The sequence below is a fragment of the Theropithecus gelada genome, chromosome 10 (assembly GCF_003255815.1).
Source record: "Theropithecus gelada isolate Dixy chromosome 10, Tgel_1.0, whole genome shotgun sequence".
NCBI classification, from domain to species: Eukaryota; Metazoa; Chordata; class Mammalia; order Primates; family Cercopithecidae; genus Theropithecus; species Theropithecus gelada.
In genome coordinates this window covers 55,130,169-55,144,903 of record NC_037678.1, presented here as the reverse complement: position 1 = coordinate 55,144,903, position 14,735 = coordinate 55,130,169, and the positions used below count along the sequence as shown (strand labels likewise).

At 43.1% G+C, this 14,735-nt stretch overlaps 1 protein-coding gene across 4 annotated transcripts in view; it reads left to right on the top strand.

Moving 5' to 3' along the window:
* The first annotated feature begins 3,565 nt into the window (after positions 1-3,565).
* Positions 3,566-14,735, top strand: part of NCOA3 (nuclear receptor coactivator 3) — a 161,091-nt gene continuing 149,921 nt past the window's right edge. For all 4 annotated transcript variants that reach the window (XM_025398285.1, XM_025398286.1, XM_025398287.1 and 1 more), the window contains exon 1: positions 3,566-3,727. The gene's annotated coding sequence lies outside the window, so the exon portion shown is untranslated. The remainder of the gene's footprint in view (positions 3,728-14,735) is intronic.

Genomic DNA, 14,735 nt, shown 5'->3' with positions numbered 1-14,735 from the left:
AAAAAAAAAAAAAAAAAAAAAAAAAAAAAAAAAAAAAAAAAAAAAAATTCAGATGGTATATGGTATGAATCATTATGAAGACAAAGCAGAGTAATATGACTGTGTTTGTGTCTGTGTGTGTGTTTAGTGCTTTAGAAGTTCTATGTGAGGACGAGACATTGCAGCAGAGAGTTGAATGGCAATAGAGAGCAAGCCAGGAGGAAAGAAAATTCTAGATAAAAGGAACAACAGGTGCAAGGTCCTGAGGCAGGAATGTGCTTGGTGTGTTCAGGAATGTTAGTGTGACAGGGGGTGAGAAATAGGGAGAGATATATCACTTGAGATCAGGGAGGGGAGCAGAGACCAAATCAATTAGGGTCAGAGTAGTTTGTTTTTTTTAATGGAGTCAGGGTCTCACTCTGTCACCCAGGCTGGAGTGCACTGGCACAATTATAGCTCACTGCAGCCTCGAACTTCCGGGCTCAAGCAATCCTCTCACCTCAGCTTTCTGAGTAGCTAGGATTAGAAGTGTGGGCCACCACACCCAGCTAGGGTCTGAGTTTCATCCCAAATGCAATGGGATGCCATTCGAAGCTGTCTAGGTTGGAAGTTTTTTGTTTTTTGTTTGTTTGTTTTTGAGATGGAGTTTCACTCTTTTTGCCCTGGCTGGAGTGCAGTGGTACGATCTCAGCTCACTATGACCTCTGCCTCCTAGGTTCAAGAGATTCTCCTGCTTCAGCCTCCCAAGTAGCTAGGACTACAGGTGTGCACCACCATGCCCAGCTAATTTTGTATTTTTAGTAGAGACGGGGTTTCACTATGTTGGTCAGGCTGGCCTCAAACCCCTGACCTCAAGTGATCCACCTTCCTCGTCCTCCCAAAGTGCTGGAATTACAGGTGTGAACCACCGCACCTGGCCTAGGTTGGAAGTAACATGATGTAATACATGATTTTTCAAGGATCCCTCTGGCTACTGTATGGGGAGTGCCTTATAGAGGACCAATGGGAGAGAAGCAAGGAGAGTAGCTAGGAGACAGGTGCAGTTGCTGAGGCAAAAGGCCATACAGGTGTGAGCATTTCATCTCTGGGTTCTCAGCATCTAACACGGTATTTTGTTATTTTTATTTAACATATATATATATATATATATATATATGAGATGGAGTCTCACTCTGTCGCTCAGGCTGGAGTGCAGTGGTGCAAGCATGGCTCACTGCAGCCTTGACCTCCCCTACTCAGGCAATCCTCCCACCTCAGCCTCCTGAGTAGTTGGGAATACAAGCAGGCGCCACCACACCAAGCTAATTTTAAAATTTTTTGTAGAGACTGGGTCTCTGCATATTGCCAAGGCCCGTCTTGAACTCCTGGGCTCAAGCAATCTCTCAGCCTTCCAAAGTGTTGGGATTACAGGCCTGAGCCACTGTGCCCTGGTGGAAAGGAGATTTTTTTTTTTTTTTTGAGACAGAGTTCCACTCTTGTGGCCCAGGCTGGAGTGCAGTGGCATGATCTTGGCTCACTGCAACCTCTGCCTCCCGGGTTCAAGTGATTCTCCTGCCTCAGCCTCCCGAGTAGCTGGGATTACAGGCGCCTGCCACCATACCCGGCTAATTTTTTGTATTTTCAGTAGAGACGGGGTTTCCGCTATGTTGGCCAGGCTGGTCTGGAACTCCTGACCTCAGGTGATCCACCTGCCTCGGCCTCCCAAAGTGCTGGGATTACAGGTGTGAGCCGTGGTGCCAGGCCCGGAAATGAGATATTTTATTTTTTAATTTTTAAATTTTTACTTATTTTATTTTTTATTTTTTATCTTTTTTTGAGACAGTTTCGCTCTTGTTGCCCAGGCTGGAGTGCAATGGTGCCATCTTGGCTCATCGCAACCTCTGCCTCCCGTGTTCAAGCGATTCTCTTGCCTCAGCCTCTCGAGTAGCTGGGATTACAGGCATGCGCTACCATGCTCAGCTAATTTTGTATTTTTGGTAGTGACCGGGTTTCTCCATGTTGGTCAGGCTGGTCTCGAACTCCCGACCTCAGGTGATCTGCCTGCCTTGGCCTCCCCAAGTGCTGGGATTACAGGCATGAGTCACTGCTCCTGGCGGAAATGAGATATTTTAAATAACATAAGTAAACAGAAATACATCGTGATTTTAATGGTAATTCATGCTCTGAAAAGAAATGAAGAAAGGAATAGGAGTAGAGAAAGCTGGGATCAGAGTGGGCGGGAAGTTAAAATAGAGCAATTAGGGAAAGCCTCACTGAAGAAGTGACATTTGGACAATGACCGTGGGGAGATTAGGGAATGGGTTATTTGAATTTTCTGGGAAAATAATGTTCTAGGCAGAGGAAATAGCAAGTCCACGATCTTTAAGGCCAGAGTGTTCTAAGCACATTGGAGAGGCCCAAGAAGTCCACTGTAGCTAAATTACAGAAGTGAGTGGAAGAGAAGAAGGTGATGAGTTTAGAGAGAGAAGGGGAGGGCAAGAGACAGGCTGTACGGGGCTTTGCAGGTTACTGCAAGAATTTTGCAGGAGGGACATAAACTGACTTGATTCTTATCAGGATCCCTCTGGCTGCTGTGTTGTGTATAGTCTCTAAGGGGAAAGAGTGGAAGCAGGGAGAACACTGAGGAGGCTGCTGCAGCGGTCCAGGTGGGAAATGATGGTGCTGACCGTGGAGGGGGTAAGTGGTCAGATTATTTTATTTTATTCACACTCAACACATCTAATACTGATTCAATATTATCTAACATACGGTCTACATTGAAATTGCCCCCCAGATTCTTTTTACATAAAAAAATCATCCTGAATCCAATCAAGTCTCACCTATTGCGTTTGGTTTTCACCTCTTTCATGCTGTCATATTTTTAAGACTCTAGGCTTGATGTTTTGTAGAATGTCCCATATTCTGAATTCGTTTATTTTTTCATGGTTAGATTCAGGTTAGCTTTGTGTGTGTGTATGTGGCAAGAATACAACAGAGGTAGCAATATGCTTTCCTCACTGCATCATATTAGGAGACACATAACAACAGTCCTGACCCATTTATTGGTGGTGCTAAGTTCCATCACTTGGGTAAGGGGGTGCCTGCCAGATCTCTCCATTTTAAAGCATAAATACGCTGTTCTTTATTGTAAGTCATAAATACGCTGTGGGATGATACTTCGGGACTAAATATACCGTGAATATACTGCTGCCCAACAACATTTCATCCAGCGACTTCAGCAGCTAAGGAACAGCCTCGTGGCTTCCGACCTTGTGCCTCAGTTCGCTCATCTGAAAAATGAGGATGATCATGGTCCCTAAGGGATGCTTGTTTTGAGGATCCGTGCTTGGCATACCAGAAACGCTCCACAAATGTTAGGTATTACTGGACGAAGGCAAATATGAAAAAAATTAAGGGCAGGGCTAGGGCTGCATTCCGGTTCTCCGGATCCCGAGGCAGCTCCCAGTTGCTGCTGGACGAAAGCTGCCCCACGATCCCACGTGGCCACGCCCTCCGCCGCGGAAGCCAGTGTGGGGACGCTGGAACCCTGGGCCGGCCGCGCAAGGCCCCCTGGGACCGGTAGTGCTGGGCGTGGCCTCGGGACTACATATCCCAGTGGCCCCCGCGCGGCGACTTCAGCTGCCGCCTCAGCCCCTCCACGGCGACGGCAGCGGCGGCGGCTGAGTCGGTGGCGGCGGCGGCGGCGGCTGCGGGCTGAGCGGCGAGTTTCCGATTTAAAGCTGAGCTGCGAGGAAAATGGCGGCGGGAGGTGAGTGGAGATAAAGGCGGAGGCGGCGGCAGGCGAGGGCGTGGAGTGCGAGGCGGAGGGAAGAGGGGCGAGTTCCCCAGGCTGCCAGAGCCGGCGGCTTCAGATCTTCCGAGACACTGAGGGGCGCGCCGGCCGGGGGACGCACTGAGGTAGTTTCAGGGTGTCGGGGCCGCGCCGCTTCCCCTCAGCCCGGGGGGCGGCCCGCGGCGGTCGATGGGAGACGAGGCTGGGTGGCAGCCGGCTTGGGGATTCTTGGGGGTCCCCGCGCGGAGGGGTCACCCGAGGAGTTTGCGGGGGGACTGCAGGGGCCCACTTTCCCCTTCTGTCCGTAAAGTTTTTTCTTCCTCTTGCCTCCCCCGGCCCTTTTGAAAGCTCCCCGCGTCCTCCTCCTACTGCCCCGGCTCCTTAGCAGCTATTGGGAAGCACGGGAGGGAGAAGCCGCGGGGACCCCCGCCAACCCCAGCCTCCCAGCCGGGTGAGATTTGGTTGCTGTGTTTCCTCCAGCACTTGGGCATTTAAAAAATATTTTAACACGAATTGTCCGCGGAATTTTCATGTTGGGCTCGGGTAGGTTCTTAGTTTTCTCGGTAAAAAGGCGTTTTACTACCTCTGGTGTGAAGGCTGGGAAATGGCAAGTGGGAAGTTGGTTGATTAAATTTGGGGTTTGTCTGTCTTTATTACTACTTTTTTTTTGCTCCCCGTCTCTTATTTTATGAACATCGACTCAGTTCGTCATGGTTTAAATAAACTGCTTGTCTTGTACCTGCCTTAACAAAACTAGCCATGGGTCATTGGGAGACTTAGTGGCTTCCTAGGCAGTTTGAGGGCATCTAGGGTGGGAAAGTTAACCGAGAGAGCAGCCGTGAGAGAGCGAGCATCTACCTCACTAGCAGGAGTTTGGGATTCCCAAATGGAATGACAGGGAAGCTATGAGATTCTCTCGAAGTCGAAACTTTTTTTTCCCCCCTCCCGAATGCGAAGACTTCCTTTTTGCAGTATTTGAGCAGGGCTTCAAAACCAACCTGTTTTTGTTATTAAGCCTGTACGGTAAAGAAACAGGAAGGAGAGTACCAGCTGTCTTGCTGCAGTGGTTATAAATGGAGTTGAATGAGATGTGTGAGAGTGGTAGTAGTATTGAGTAAGATTGCTGCATCTCTTTGATTTAAATGCCTGGCCTCGGATCTGCCTAACTGATCCCTGGCTGCAAAAAAGCTTCAGTATTTGTTGCAGCAGGTTGTTGAGAAGGTGATTGGAGGAATAAAAAGCTTAGGTCTTCAGCGAATGCTGCACAAACGAAAATGTTAATGGAAACCTGTAAGTTTGTGAATTGTTTGTTCTTGAAAATATTTTAAATGTCTGCTCGTTAAGAATACGGTTCTACCGCATGATATCCAATTGGAAAGGTACAAACACTGAAAAGTGAAATCTCTCTTTCACGCCAAACCTCCCCTTCTCAGAGGCGAAGACTGTTATTGGCTTTTAGAATATCCTTGGTCTTTGGAATAATTATTTTAAGATTTTCATTTGAAACCACTTCTGTTGGATACCAAAAGCAGGGAAATAAAATGAACAGAAGAAACAGAAAATGTGGGAATACTGTTTTTGCTCTCTTAAAAAAGATGTTGACAGCTATTGGAAAAAGCTCTTCTGAACTTACTCTTTATGTCACCTTATCTATTAATACCGTTAAAGAAATAACAATCTGTGGGGCTTTAGGATAAAGAACTCTGCCAGGGTTCATTGTTTGTATGTAAAATGAAGCCTCTGCTTGTAACATGTAAAATGATATTGAACACTATAGCTCCTGTCACTAGAGGTTGCTTCAGGTTCTGCATTTAAATGAGCAGTAATCTAAATTGCCTGTGATCCTAAATTATAGGGGCATTTTGTATATAGATAGAAATGACTTAATCGTCCAATCAGCATTTAAAATAAAAGAGGCATATACCAGCTTTTCCCACATAGAAGATGGGGATTGTGGACTAAGCAGGAGGCTGTAATATTTCTAGAGCAATTATAGGAGATGTTTCTACCGTATTTAACTACAAAGGCTTTGAAAATGTACAACGACTTGAGCATCAATAGCAGTATTTATATTTTTATATTTCAGAATCGTTGTTTTAACAGTTTGCCAACACTAACAATTTGTTAAGGAAATTCAGTGATATTAGAGCTAGGTTATTAAAGATTATATTAAATAATTTCACTATATTTTGAAAATGATTATGCTGTGCATTTCCTTCTTTGTATACAAATTATTTCTAAAAAGTGCCACCCACCTCCTAAGCAAATAAATTCAAATTCAGTAAGGAGTGAAGTACTGTTGCACCTGGGACCCTTTTTCTAGGCGATATGCAAATAAAAAGTAGTTTAAAAATGGTTGCTTACTAATGTCTTCTTGACGGTCTTTTGAAATAAGGTTTCTTGCAGGGATATAAGAAATAAGGTTTCTTGCAGTTTCTTAAAGATAAAAGCTAAGTGTGGCTTTTTTTTCTTTCTTTCTTTCTTTCTTTTTTTTTTTTTTAATGAATTAAGTTCTTCCTGCTGGGCGCAGTGGCTCAGGCCTGTAATTCCAGCAGTTTGGGAGGCCGAGGCAGGTGGATCACGAGGTCAGGAGTTTGAGACCAGCCTGGCCAATATGGTGAAACCCCGTTACTGCTAAAAATACAAAAATTAGCCGGGCGTGGTGGCGAGCACCTGTAGTCCCAGCTACTCAGGAGGCTGAGGCAGAAGAATGGCTTGAACTGGGAAGGCAGATGTTGCAGTGAGCCGAGATTGAGCCACTGCACTCCAGCCTGGGCGACAGAATGAGACTCTGTCGCAAGAAAAAAAAAAAAAATTCAGTCTTGTGCATTAACAGTATGATTCTGGAATAATTCCTTTTAACTTGGAGTACTGTAATTGAAAAGTCTTTTAAAAAATAATTTAAAAATAAATTTTTAGTTTGGACAATAGGGTAAGATTTTAAAAACTCTGCTATTGTCCTATCCCAAATTGATGGTTAAAATAAATGGCTTTGGGGTTTGTTTTTGCAGGCAGGGATAGTTTTTTTTTCTTTTTTGAGATGGAGTTTTGCTCTGTTGCCCAGCCTGGAGTGCAGTGGCATGATCTTGGCTCACTGCAACCTCTGGGTTCAAGCAGTTCTCCTGCCTCAGCCTTCTGAGTAGCTGGGATTACAGGCGTGCGCCATCACGCCCCGCTATTTTTGTATTTTCAGTAGAGACAAGGTTTACCATGTTGGCCAGGCTTGTCTCAAACTCCCACCCTCAGGTAATCCATCTGCCTTGGTCTCCCAAATTGCTGGGATTATAGGTGTAAACCATCACGCCAGCCTGCATTTTTAAAAACTATTTAATTTTAAACTTTGGCCAGAGGAGGTAGAGTACTTTTGAAAACTTTTAATTTGTTGCAAGTTTAGAATGCATATAGAGGCCAGTGACTTTTAGTCTACAACAGCAAATTTGTCACAATTTAATACAATTGTTACCCTGTAAAGCTATCTAGGACGAAAAAAAAAAACAAAAAAAAACAAGACTTGTTGATCATGATTGAAGAGATTACCTGTACCAGTTTGGTTTGCATCCTTGGTATAAATTTTTTTTTTTTTTTTTAGCATTATTGAGCAGTTAAAGCTCTGAGAGCAGAAAATTAGTATTGGAAATATATGTTAACTTTTTCTTCTTTTTTTCTCATACTTCAAAAGATTGAAAAACAAGGGGACTATATGTTGGTTTGGATTCTCAGGAATAGCTTTGAGATTGAGTGCTGCAGTAAAGTGTAGGCATTTTCTCCTTTTTTTCTTTCTTTTTTTTTTTTTTTTTGAGACGGAGTCTCACTTTTGCCCAAGCTGGAGTGCAGTGGTGATCTTGACTTACTGCAACCTCTGCCTCCCAGGTTCAAGCGATTTTCGTGCCTCAGCCCCCACCCGAGTAGCTGGGATTATCGGCGCTCGCCACCATGCCCGGCTAATTTTTGTATTTTTAGTAGAGACGGGGTTTCACCATGTTGGCCAGGCTGGTCTTGAACTCCTGACCTCAGGTGATCCACCCGCTTTGGCCTCCCAAAGTGCTGCGATTACAGGCTTGGGCCACTGCTCCTGGCCCATTTTCTCCCATTTTATGAGTGCTTCTTGGGGTTGGGGAGGGGTTACAAAATAAACATGTCTGAGTTAAGGTGGAGGAGGGGCTTTGTGGTAATGAGGCATATGCCATGAGTTTGGTCATGTTTTTGCTAGGTAAATTCATTTTGTCCGTCGTTTTTCTGAGAGGGTTTCTGGGAGAAGATTATTTTGGGTTAAAGATGCAATTTATCCAGAGCCTAACTTTATTTTCAGCCCCTTAACAAATTATGGAATTGAATTTAATTGCCCTTCCCTTCTGGTGGAGAGTTTTTAAATGAACAGGAAAATGGCCAGAAGATGCACAGCAGGAGTAGAATGGGAGACCTGCAGTGTGTAGAAGGCTGATTTATCCACAAACTGGATAATCTTCTTAGGCTTCATACTGCCAGTACCTATGTTAGCATTAACTCAGTTTGGTAGGTACTGCCAGCCTAGGTCAATTTACAGTGGGGGGCACAGTAATAGGGTTTATTTAACTAACTGTGTAGTAAACTTTGTGGCCTAAAGGCAAAGGAAAGGAGTCTGACCTGACTGGCAAACAGGTTTTACCTATTTAAAATAATATTCTAAGAGCAATTGTCTGGCTTTTTAAATTTTTTTTTAGGAACATCTGTGTCTTTTAAAAATTTTCTGTTAATTTTTTTTATTGATATGTTCTAGGAAAGGGTGTGACATTTTTCATCTGTTACTCCTATGAAAAGGTATTCTGTTGAAATGTTTAATTTCCTTGGTTAGAGGCTATGAGTGAGGGTTATGCAGCTTTACTTTTTGGAAACCAGGGTGACTAGATTACTGAATTTAACTATTGATAGCCACATAATGATGAAAAGGGAATATTGGCCTGGGTATCACACAGTAATGGATAATCTGTTCCCTGGGGCTTTGCTTTTGGTGGCTATGGCAGCTGAGTTGGAGTGGTAGATGGATAGATGGGAAAGGACTGCAGAAGTCAGCATAATCCTCAATTAGGATAAGCCTTATGGTTAATTGAATGTTGAGTATACAGGTTAAATCCCATTATAACGAACTCCAGGGGGACTGGCCAAATTATTTTGTTGTACTGGGATTAGACTTTATTAAATATTGTTTAAAACAGTCTTTTTGTTAGAGGTGTTAGAGATTTTCGAAAAATTTCAGTTTATTGTAACAATTTGGCAAATTGTTCATGAACCTTCCATTTTTAATGCTTTTACCTTTAAAAAGGAAAGAATGCATGTTGAGCTGGGCAATGGCAGAGCATGTATATCACCCCCTCCACACCATGTTTTTGAGTAGCTCTTGGTTTATGTCAACAACCTAATAAGTTTGTTAGTGAGCACTACCACCATCGAAGTGTGGTCAGAAGAATGGGAAATTCCCCAGGTTTGCAGGTGACTGGTGCTATTAATTTTGTCTGTCCCCAACAACATTTTTTTTTTTTTTTTAAACCCTGATCCTCAGAGCACCCAACAACTTTTTTTTTGTTTTGTTTTTTTGAGATGGAGTTTCACTCTCGTTGCCCAGGCTGGAGTGCAATGGCATGATCTCGGCTCACCGTAACCTCTGCCTCCCAGACTCAAGCGATTCTCCTGCCTCAGCCTCTGGAGTAGCTGGGATTACAGGCATGTGCCACCACACCAGCTAATTTTTGTATTTTTAGTAGAGACGGGGTTTCTCCATGTTGGTCAGGCTGGTCTTGAACTCCCGACCTCAGGTGATCCACCCGCCTCGGCCTCCCAAAGTGCTGGAATTACAGGTGGGAGCCACTGTGCCTGGCCAACAACTTTAAAAAAATAAAGTGGCTCACACCTGTAATTCCAGCACTTTGGGAGGCCGAGGCGGGTGGATCACCTGAGGTCGGGAGTTCAAGACCAGCCTGACCAACATGGAGAAACCCCNTACAGGTGGGAGCCACTGTGCCTGGCCAACAACTTTAAAAAAATAAAGTGGCTCACACCTGTAATTCCAGCACTTTGGGAGGCCGAGGCGGGTGGATCACCTGAGGTCGGGAGTTCAAGACCAGCCTGACCAACATGGAGAAACCCCGTCTCTACTAAAAATACAAAAATTAGCTGGTGTGGTGGCGCATGCCTGTAATCCCAGCTACTCGAGAGGCTGAGGCAGGAGAATCACTTGAACCCGGGAGGTGGAGGTTGTGGTGAGCTGAGATCGTGCCATTGCACTCCAGCCTGGGCAAAAAGAGCGAAATTCTGCCTCAAAAAAAAAAAAAAAAAAAAGAATGTACATTATTTTCGTTTGAAATTTAAGTCAGTAGTAATTGACTTAGCTCTTTTCTCCTCAGCTATCAATGTAGTTTGAGATTTTTAGGTCTATAAATTGTATTTTTTTTAAAAAAGGATAGTAATGATGTAGTTTTTAACTTTGTGATACTATGCATATAAATATGAAACTTTTCAGAAACAATCTTAATTTATATACATATAAGAAAAAGACTATTCTTATGCTTGGCCAGAAATATACTTCTTTCTGTCTTGTACTTTTACTAGATTGGTGTTTGCCAAGCTTCAGGTATTTACATCCCACCTTCATATCTAAGGCTAGCATTTTTAGTTTGTTTAGAGAATTTCGATTGGGTGCAGCAAGACATTTTTGAAGTCATTCTTTTAAATAGATGTTCCATGAAAGAGGGAAAATCTGAAAGAAGGAATTTCAAAGCAACCCAAGCAGTGTTTTGAAAATTCTCAAGACTTAAGAATAATGACTGACTAGTAGGCAGGAAGCCTGCAGTTGTATTGTGGTATTGTTCCTCCATCTCATGCATTTGTGAACTTTAGTACAAAAGAGGAGAAAGCATGGGGAGGGGAAGAAAGGGTTTTAACAAAAAAGGGGGCACTTTTGGAGTAAATATTCTTTGCCCTTCTGTTTTAAATGAAATCTAAAGCCATATTATTTTTACGTTGAAAGAAAATGTGTATCATAATCTAAATGTCCTAACTGACATCTTTGTAAATGAAAGTTAATTGCTGTTGGTGGAAAGAGCAGCATGATCATATGTTCAGTTTCAAAACAGAACCTTGAATTAAAAAGAAATCTACATGTGAAACTCTTTTTTTTTCCTTTTTGGTACCTGATCAATATATTTTGTTAGCTTGTTACTTTGAAAAAACTTACCTAGGGCAGCGTTGAGAATAATTTGTAAGCATGTACTATAAGCTTTGGGCAAATCAATCTCTTTAGACCAGTTTTTAAAATTTTAAAACAAAGGGTGTTCTGTATGATCTTCCAAGATTCCTTATTTTATACAATTGTATAAACTTAAGGCATTATATAGATATGTACAATGGTCTTTTATTTAAATTTTATTGATTGAACGTAAATGAATTAAGCTCTTTATACCAGATAATGGTGTGAGGTTAGATGCAGCTTTCAGTGCTGACTCATAAAGAATTTAGAGGCTGGGTCCCATGGCTCACACCTGTAATCCCAGCACTTTGAGAGGAGGATCACTTGAGCCCAGGAATTTGAGACCAGCCTGGGCAACAAAGTAAGACCCTGTCTCTACAAAAAATAGGAAAAAAATTAGCCGAGCATGGTGATGTGCGCCTGTGGCCCCAGCCGCACGTGAAACTGAACTGGGAGGATGACTTGAGCCCAGGAGGTCGAGGGTGAAATGAGCTGTGATTGTGCCATTGCACGCCAGCCTGAGTGACAGAATGAGACCCTGTCTCAAAAGGGACTTTAATCTCCTGACTTCATCGTAGTATATGCTATAAGTGGGTAAAAGTGTGTGTGTGTGTGTGTGTGTGAGAGAGAGAGAGAGAGAGAGATTTTCAGCCCCCTCCTTCTGGTGTAAGAAAAGCAAATGTAATTTTCTTTACTCTCAGTGAAATTGCTGTCATTGAAATGGATTATTGAATTTAAGTCATCTTGTAGAGTAGCTATATCAGCTTGAGTTTGTTTCCAGATTGAAATTTGGCAATTTTTGGGCTGTGTGCAGTGGCTCATGCCTGTAATCCCAGCAATTTGGGAGGCTGAGACCAGAGACTTGCTTGAGCCCAGGAGTTCAAGACCAGCCTGGGCAACATAGCAAGACCCCCATCTCTATTTAAAAAATCTGGCAATTTTATTTGAAAATATTATAAGATTTACTCAGTACTATTTATCAAATTGTCCCTTTAGTCTGCTACACAGTCTGTGTTCCATCCCAGCTCATCTGTTTCCTTTTGCTTGTTTGGTGGTAATTGTGTTTTATGACAATGCGTTAATTTCAACTGAGGTAGTTGCCTTCACCGCAGTTGGAATAGTATTTGACTGCATCTAGGAAAATCTACCAGTGAGGAAACTCCACCATTGAGAAAAATAACTCCACACATCTTACATCACTGGAGGGTCAGTGATATCTTTGTCATATAAGAAGACAGGACGGTTACCATATTAAGTTTAAAACTACTTTCATCAGGAGTCAGTAAAATGGAATCCGGAAAGCGACTTTAAAAGTACACAATAATGACCAGGTGCCGTAGTTCACGCCTGTAATCCCAGCACTTTGGGAGGCTGAGGTGAGTGGATCATGAAGTCAGGAGTTGGAGACCACCTTGGCCAAGATGGTGAAACCCCGTCTCTACTAAAAATATAAAAAAAAAATTAGCTGGGCATGGTGGTGGGCACCTGTAACCCCAGCTACTTGGGAGGCTGAGGCAAGAGAATCGCTTGAACCCTGGAGATAGAGGTTGTAGTGAGCCAAGATTGCGCCACTGCACTCTAGCCTGGGTGACAGAGCAAGACTCCAAAAAAAAAAAAAAAAAAAAAAGAGTACATGATCATGTCTAGAATGGTAGAAGCCTTGAGTGTATGGGTTCTAAGATTTGGCAAAACTATAAGCATGAACTTGCGCAGTAACCTTCAATTTCCCTTTTCTTTTCCCCAAATCACAATATAGTAATCTACATGTGACTTTTAAAAATTAATTTTTGGAGAGGGTCTTGGCTGTCACCTAGGATGGCGTGTAGTGTCACCATCACAGTTCACTGCAACCTTGACCTCCTGGGCTCAAGCGGTCCTCCCAGTGCAGCCTCCCAGTAGCTGTGGCTGTAGGCACATGCCACCATTCCCGGCTGATGTTTTTAAGTTTTGTGTAGACGAATGTTTTTGTTTCATGTAGAGGGTGTGTCTCTGGTTGGTCTTGAACTCTTGGGATCAAGCAATCCTTCTGCCTTGGCCTCCCAGAGTGCTGGGATTACAGACGTGAGCCATCGTGCCCAGCATAGTGAGTTTTCTTAAACTGAGTTTTCATACCACTATTCTAAGTCTTGAGGCCTTAAACTTCAATCATCTTTAATTTGCTGCTGCTTGGTGGTTGTTACCTACTCATCAATGCACAGACATACTTAATCAGTGATTATTATGCTTTTACTATTTAAGGAACTGTGAGAGTTAACAAAGTTTGTGACCTCCAAGTGTGCACAATCAATCAGGTACTCACATCCCTTCAGTACAAGGCAATCAGTGATAAGTCGGTTTCGCCTATAGAGATTGTAGAGAAGTTCAGAGGAGGCAAGGGACTACTACTTATCCAGGCCATCAGGGTACAGCACGTTGAAGAATAAGATTTAAACATTTTTAAAAAAATTTTTTTGAGGTGGGGTCTCACTATGTTGCCCAGGCCAGAGTGCAGTGGCATGATCATGGTTCACTGCAGCCTTGACCACCAGGGCTCAAGCAATTTTCCTGCCTCTGCCTCCCAAGTAGCTGGGACTACACGTGTACACCACCATGCCTAATTTTTTTTTTTTTTTTTTTGAGACGGAGTCTCTCTTTGTCACCCGGGCTAGAGTGCAGTGGTACTAGATATGTATATCTTGAGATATATACATATAGATACATATTTATCTATTTATCTATCTATTTATCTATCTATCTATATATTTTTTTGAGACAGGGTCTTGCTCTGTCACCCAGGCTAGAATGCAGTGGTACTGTCTCAGCTCACTGCAGCCTCTGCCTCCCCGGTTCAAGTGAGTCTCCTTCCTCAGCCACCTGAGTAGCTGGGGTTATAGGCAGCACTACCACACCCAGCTAATTTTTTTATTTTTAGTAGAGACGGGGTTTCACCATGTTGGCCAAGCTGATCTGAACTCCTGGCATCATGATCTGCCCATCTCCAAAAATAAAATAAGTGGGAACTATGCTACACATGGACCTATTGTGTGGAATAACAGACAAGAGACTAGGAAGGTTGAGGAGGGGGATGATGAGAGATTACTTAATGGGTACAATGTATGTGATTTGGGTAAATGATGCCCTAAAAGTCCTGGCTTCACCACTAGGCAATCTATGCATGTAACAAAATTACACTTGTACCCCATAAATTTATACAAATTAAAAAAAAAAAAATCAGGCTGGGTCCTGGGGCATATGCCCATAATATCAATACTTTGAGAGGCTGAGGCAGGAGGACTACTTAAAGCTGGAAGTTAAAGACTAGCCTTTGCAATGTAGTGAGACCCAATCCTATGAAAAAAAAAAGGAAATAATAAAATAAATAATTTGTACAAAAAAAATATAAACACACAAAAAGTTTTTCATCTAGAAAAAATAACTAATTTACATCTCAATAAGATAAAAACAATCCAACTTAAAAATAGGCAAAAGAGGTTGGACTTGGTGGCTCATGCCTATAATCCCAGCGCTTTGGGAGGCTGAGGTGGGCAGATTACGAGATCAAGACATCGAGACCATCCTGGCCAACATGGTGAAACCCTGTCTCTACTAAAAATACAAAAATTAGCCGGGCGTGGTGGCAGGCGCCTGTAATCCCACCTACTCAGGAGGCTGAGGCAGGAGAATTGCTTGAACCCAGGAGGCGGAGGTTGCAGTGTGCTGAGATAGCGCTACAGTACTCGAGCCTGGCAACAGAGCGAGACTCTGTCTCACACACACACACACAAA